The sequence below is a fragment of the Rhinolophus sinicus genome, linkage group LG10 (assembly GCF_036562045.2).
Source record: "Rhinolophus sinicus isolate RSC01 linkage group LG10, ASM3656204v1, whole genome shotgun sequence".
NCBI lineage: Eukaryota > Metazoa > Chordata > Mammalia > Chiroptera > Rhinolophidae > Rhinolophus > Rhinolophus sinicus.
In genome coordinates this window covers 13,659,629-13,666,982 of record NC_133759.1, presented here as the reverse complement: position 1 = coordinate 13,666,982, position 7,354 = coordinate 13,659,629, and the positions used below count along the sequence as shown (strand labels likewise).

Here is a 7,354-nt window from a genome sequence, read left to right as displayed (position 1 = left end):
TCACCCTCTAGTCATAGTTTGCTGAGAGTTTTTATCATGCACGGGTGTTGGATTTTGTCAAATGCTTTTTCTACATCTATTGATGTGGTCATGTGATTTTTCTTAGCCTGTTGATGTGATGGATTACATTAATTGATTTTCAAATGTTGAACCTTCCTTGCATTAGCTGGGATAAATCCCACTTGGTCATGGTCCATAATTCTTTTTATACATTATTGGATTCAATTTGCTACTATTTTATTGAGGATTTTTACATCTTTGTTCATGAGAGGCGCTGCTTTCTAGTTTTCTTTTCGTGTAATGCCTTTGTCAAGTTTTGATAGTAGGGTAATGCTGGCCTTATAGAATAGGTTAAGAAGTATTCCCTCTGCTTCTGTCTTCTGCATTGAAGATAAAATCACACACACAGGCATGCACATGTGCACGCGCGCGCACACACACACACCATTATCATCATCATCATCATCGCCCATGTATATGACAGAAATGATGCAAAGAACAAGAGGGGAGAATTAGGATTATTTTGTTATGTGGTATTAGCACTACCTGTAAAGTGGTATAGTGTTCTTTGAAAATGGACTTCAGTTAGTTGTAAATATATATTGCAAACTCTAGGGCAACCACTGAAAAAAAAAGAAAAGAAAAGGTATAACTGATAAGCTAAGAAAGAAGAGAAAATAGAATGACATAAAATCTCAGTTAAAACTGCAAAAGGCAGAAAAAGTAGAAAACTTAGGAACAAAGAACAAGAGTAATGAACAAAAAACAGTAACAAATGTAGTAGATACTAATCCAACGGTGTTAATTGCTTTAAATGTTAATGGTCTAAAATATATCAAATAAAAGAGAAGAGACTGTCAGAGTGGATCAAAAAACAAGATCTAACTATATGTTGTCTACAAGAAACCCACACTTTAGATGTAGACACATAGATTAAAAGTAAATGGATAGAGAAAGATATAGCATGCTAACACTAACCAAAAGAAAGTGGGAGTAGCTATATTTCAGACACAGCAGACTTCAGAGCAAGAAACGTTATCAGGGATAGAGTATTATTACATAATGATAAAGGGGTCAGTACTCCAAGAAGACAATTCTTAATGTGTATTTGCCTAAAAGCAGTATCAAGGTACATCAGACAAAAATTGATGGAACTATAAGAAGCAAGACAAGAATCTACTATTACAGTTGGAGACTTCAACATCCTCTAATCAGAAATGAACAAATCCAGCAGGCAGAAAATCAGTAAAGACATAGTTAAACTGAACAGCACTATCAATCAACTGGATATAATGGACCTCTATAGATTACTCCCTCCAAAAACAGAAAACATTCTTCTCAAACTCACATTCAACAAGGTAGACTACAGGCCGGCCCGGTGACTCAGGCTGTTAGAGCTCCATGCTCCTAACTCCGAAGGCTGCTGGTTCGATTCCCACATGGGCCAGTGGGCTCTCAACCACAAGGTTGCCAGTTCAATTCCTCGAGTCCCACAAGGGATGGTGGGCTCTGCCCCCTGCAACCAAGATTGAACACGGCACCTTGAGCTGAGCTGCCGCTGAGCTCCCAGATGGCTCAGTTGGTTGGAACGCAGGCTCTCAAACACAAGGTTGCCGGTTTGACTCCCGCAAGGGATGGTGGACTGCGTCCCCTGCAACTAGCAACAGCAACGGCAACTGGACCTTGAGCTGAGCTGCGCCCTCCACAACTAAGATTGAAAGAACAACGACTTGGAAAAAAATCCTGGAAGTACACACTGTTCCCCCAATAAAGACCTGTTCCCCTTCCCCAATAAAAATCATTTAAAAAGAAAACAAGGTAGACCACATTCTGTGTCAAAACATATCTTAATAAATTTAAAAGAATAAAAATCACAATGTCTGCTCTCAGGTGACATTTCTATTCATTCAACTAGAAATGAATAACATGAAGATACCTAGAAAAATCTCAAAATACTTGGAGATTAAAGAACACATTTTTAAATAACAATTAGTTCAAAAAGAAATCTCTAGAGAAACTTAAAAATATTTTGAGCAAAATGAAAGTGAAAATACAATTTTTATCAAAATTTGTGGGATATGGCGAAAGCAGTGCTTAAAGGGAAATTTATAGCATTAAATATGTATATATTAGAAAAGAAGAAAGAACTGAAATCAGTAATTTAAGCTCTTACCTTATGAAACTAGAAAAAGGAGACCAAATTAAAGACAAAGGAAGTAAAAGAAAGAAACTTAGAACAGAAATCAGTTAAACAAACAGGAAAACAGTAGGGAAAACCAACAAAACTAAAAGCTTGTTCCTTGAAAAGATCAATAAAATTGACAAGCCTGTAGCCAGACTAAGAAAAAAGAGAAGACAAAATTGCTAACATCAGAAATGAAATAGAGGACATCATTACGAATTCTATAGACATTAAAAGGATAATAAAAGAATACTACAAACAACTCTATACCCACATATTTGACAACCGAGATGAAATGGACTAGTTCCTTGAAAGACAAACCAAAACTCACATGAGAAGAGTCTATAAACAGGCCTATATAAATTAAAGAAATGTGTCAATAACTAATACCGTGTTTCCCTGAAAATAAGACGGGGTCTTATATTAATTTTTGCTCCAAAAGACGCATTAGGGCTTATGTTCAGGGGATGTGATCCTAAATCATTTTAGGGCTTATTTTCCGATTAGGTCTTATTTTGGGGGAAACATGGTAACCTTCCAAAACAGAAAGCACTAGACCCAAATGGGTTCGTGAATGAATACTGCCAAACATTTAAGTAAGAAATTGTGGCAATTCTTTACAATCTTTTCCAGAAGATAAAAGCAGAGGGAATGCTTCCTAACTTTTCCTATGAGGTAGCATTACCCTAATATCAAAACCAGACAAAGACATTACAAGAAAATTAGAAAGCAGTATCTCTCCTGAACATAAATCCTCAATAAAATACTAAATCAATCCAACATATGCATAGATAATCTAATACATTGTTGTTCTTATTACTTTGAATGAACTGTTACCTGTTAGATCAACTAAGAAAAGGAAAAATAAAATATTTTATTTACTTTCACATATCCCTCCTCTGATGCTCTTCCTTTCTTTATGAAGTTTCAAGTTTCTGACTTCTAATTTTCCATCTTCCTGAAGTTCTTGTAACATTTCGGGTGAGGCAAAGTCTACTGATAAGAAATTCCATCAATTTTTGTTTGAGAACATCTTTATTTCTCTTTTACTTTTAAAGGATAATTTTACAGAATATAGACTTCTACGCTGGTGGGTTTTTCTCTCAACATTTGAGCTATGTCATGCCACTCTCCTCTTGCTTGCATGCTTTCTGAGGAGAAGTCAGTGTAATTTGTGTATTTGCTCCTGTGTAGGTAACGGGGTTTTTTCTCCTTCTCTGGCTTCTTTCAAGATTTTTTCTGTATCTTTGATTTTCTGCAGTTTAAATACAATAGGCCTAGTTGTAGATTTTTTTAGCATTTATCCTGCTTGGTGTTCTCTGAGCTTCCTGCATTTGTGCTTTGGTGTCTGACATGAATTTGGGGAAAATTCCCAGTCAATATTGTTTCAAATACAGTAGTACCTTGGTTTTTGAACATCTCCGTTGATGAACATTTTGGTTTACGAATGCCATAAACCCGGAAGTAAATGCTTCTGTTTTCGAACATGCCTCAGCAGTCGAACATGTCATGCGGCTTCCGCTGAGTGCAAGATCCTGAGGCCTAGCTGTCAGCTGTTTTCAAACGTTTCAGGCTTTTTTCCGCCATCTTGGCGCCTGGGGAGGCCTGCTGGGAACAGGACTTCTAAAACGACAATATGTCTGGAAGGCTGTGGTCCAAAGCCATTTTTGCTGGCTATAAACGGGGTCTCCGGAACCAGAGAGAGCACACAGCTCTTCTTAAAATTGAAGATGTTTATGCTCGAGATGAAACTGAATTCTATCTAGTCAAGAGATGTGCGTATGTGTACAAGGCAAAGAATAACACAGTGACTCCTGGTGGCAAACCGAACAAAACCAGAGTAATCTGGGGAAAGGTAACTCGTGCTCATGGAAACAGTGGTATGGTTCGTGCCAAATTCCGAAGCAACCTTCCTGCTAAAGCCATAGGACACAGAATCCGTGTAATGCTGTACCCCTGAAGGATTTAAACTTACTGAAAAGTAAATAAAGTGGATTTGTTCTCTTGTAAAAAAACAAAACACAAAAAAAAAAACGTTTCAGAACTCGAATGGTCTTCCGGAACGGATTCCATTTGAAAACCGAGGTACCACTGTATTTCTTCTGTACCTATTCTCTTTCTGGTATTCCCATATGCCGATGTTACACCTTTCGTACTTGTCCCATGGTTCTTGGCTATTCTGTTCCGATTTGTTTGTTTCCACTTTTTTCCTTTCTGCTTTTCAGTTTTGAAAGTTCCTATTGACATATCCTGAAGCTCAGAGAGATTCTGTCTTCAGCTTTATCCAGCCTGCTAATGAGCACATCAAAGGCATTCTTCATTTCTTTTGAACTGTTTTTAATCACTGGCATGTCTTTTTCTTAGAATTTCTATCTCGCTGCTTACATTACCCACGTGTACTTGCATGTTGTCGACTTTTTCCATTAGATCCCTTAGCATATTTTTTAAAAGGCCCAATCTGGTAATTCCAACATCCCTGCCATATCTAAGTCTGGTTCTGCTGCCAGCCATATCTCTTCAAACTGTGTTTTTGTCTTTTAGCGGGCCTTGTATTGTTTTCTGTTGAAAGCCAAACATGGTGCACTGGGTAAAAGGCATTCTTGTAAAGAGGGTGTTAGTGATGTGGTAAGGTGTGGGGAAAGGGACAGTGTTCTGCAGCCCTGTGATTAGGCTTGTCTTTAGTGACCTGACGAATTTCACATGTGCTTCTCAGTGTCCCCACCCCTTTAAGTCCGACAGGATGGCTAGAGGGGGTGGAATTGGACATTTCCCTTCCTCCGAGTCATTTAGGCCCTGATAAAACCCCAGCGGCTTAGGCTCTGGTTAACTAGTCTCTCTTGTTAAGAACAGAATGCTCTCATATATTTCAAAATGGGTTTCTTTCGCACGCTGCAGGGGTCACAGCATTTTTCTCTGATATTCACTGGGAGAACCTGGTAGAGCTGCTGGAGGTAAAATGCACAAAAGGGAGAGGAGCCCACTTTGGAGTTTTTAACTCTCAGCTTTATCCACATTGAGCCTCCAGCAATTTCTCAACTACAGTTCAGGTTTTCCTACTCTGTTGTTGGTTCCTGTGCAAACTTCTGTTTGTGGATTTCTACTCCAGTAATTTATACTTCTCTGTGTGTACCTGTGTGTCCCTCCAATTTGAGAGACAGCAGTATACCCTTTGACCCGACTTCTCTGGTAAATCCTAAGAAGAGCTTTTGACTTTTCAGTTTGTTCAACTTTTTACATGTTAGGATGAAGGGACAACTTTCAAGTTCCTTACATATTGGACTGGAAATCGAAAGTCGGAACCCAGTTTCTATTTACTAGAATCATTAATTCTCAAATTTGGAAAAGATTTGAGACATCATCTGTGCATCCCAATAGGCAATGTTTCAGAAATACCGCCCCATCCCCCAGGCACACACACCACCACCACCCTCTGCTCCTCGGACAGGTGATGCCCAGTGATGTACTGAATACTTCCTGCAAACAGTGTGTTCATTCCACAAACAGCTTTGGTGGTTAGAAAACTCCCGTTACACCCCTCTTTGGCTTTAGTTGTGCCCTTGAATGAAGGCAGGCACAAGGAGAAGAGGAGGGAGACAGCCTGCAGGTTCTTCCTGACGGGCCAGGGGCAAACCCAACCCTGTCCTGCAGTCTCCCAGAAGGCGGTGGGGGTGACCAGACCCCTTGGAGAAGTCACAGACCAGCACCCATGCTTGTGTTGGAGACAGCCTCTCAAGTCAGTGAGACCACAGGGCAGAGCAAGGCCCTTTGGGGCTACAGTGATGTTGGGAGGGCTTCCTCAAGGAAGAGAGCGGGTGGTGGGCCTTGAAGCACCATGGGGAGCCTTTGGCAAAATGGTTGGAATGGGGGATAGTGACAGGAGAAAGAAGTTAACCAGAAAATTAGGATTTGGGGACTGTAGACGTCAAGTGAAGCCTTTGGGATTCATCACCTCTGTTCCAAGATTCGGGGATCATGTTATAGTTCCAACTATGGAAGGTCTTGTCTCACTCGTGTCAGGAGTCTCCTCATCATCTATCTGTCTCCACGTTTAGAATCACACACCAAGAAATGGAAGAATCCTTAGAGACCATCTAGTTCAAGCTTTCCCTTTACACACATGGAGAAATTGAGTCCCATAGGGGTGGAAGGGGCAGATTTAGGATTACAATGAATGAGTAGCAGAGCCCAAGCTTCTTGCCTCCTAGCTCCAGCTCCCTTGGCTACTTGGAGCCAAAAGCAGCAAAAATCCTTTCCCTGACTGGAACGAGGAAGTCATGAGGACTCAGTTCTCCCCACCCCACCCCCGCCAGGTCTCCGCCATAATAGGAACTCCTAACTGGGGGTGGCCACAGGTAGCATCCTTTTCTGGGCAATTCAGTTGTGATGCTGAGCACAAGAACATGCAAGGAGGTAGGTGAGGAAGAAAAGGTAGAGCTGGGGACACTGGTGAGCCTGGTGGGAGTTCGGGGTGGGCGGCAGAGAGGAAAGCACTCTCCATATGCAGCATCGTGGGAACTTGCCTCTGCCCTGCCCTCACGTGCTGATTAGCAGGCAGCCAGACGCTGTGCCAGCCAGGCAGCCAGGTGGATACAAGCACATTGTATCCAGAAATGCCCTGTACAGCCTTGTTCCTTGTAAGGCCTTTACCCATTCCCTGCCCAGCTCTTAAAATGGTTCAAAATTCAAAACATGAAAAGGCTTTTCTATGCACAAGCAAATGCGTGGATGTGCATGCAAGCATACACGTGTATTTTTCCCTAACGCTCTCTAGTCCGTCATTCCCCACCTCCCAGGACTGAACCAGACACCTGCCAAGCCCTGATCTACCTCCACCCAGGAAGACTTTCTGCGGGAGAAGGATGGGGGCAGGGGTGGTATCTTTGGGAGATTCCTCTTTCACGTCCTGCCTTTCTGTTAGGCCCCAGTCCTGTAAGAATCCTGACTCCAGCAAGGGTAGGGCTTCCCCAGCTGGGCGGGTGGTAGAGGGAGACTTTGTGTTTTTCTGTTATCACTGAGATTGCCTCGGGCGCTAGGGCTACTCTGGGGCAGCTTGCATTTGCTTTTATCTGGGGATTGTGTTTATGGTTTGTTCTTTGATTAGAGTAGAGCTCAAAATGCAATTCTTGGCTCTTCTGTAATTGCTCTGCATTCTTGACTTGTCTTTGGTGCTGG

At 41.6% G+C, this 7,354-nt stretch overlaps 1 pseudogene across 1 annotated transcript; it reads left to right on the top strand.

Annotated features, from left to right (window-relative positions):
* Positions 1-3,762: 3,762 nt before the first annotated feature.
* Positions 3,763-4,203, top strand: LOC109445398 (large ribosomal subunit protein eL33; annotated as a pseudogene). Its single transcript, XR_002137038.2, has one exon. The product of XR_002137038.2 is annotated as a large ribosomal subunit protein eL33 (transcript).
* Positions 4,204-7,354: the final 3,151 nt, after the last annotated feature.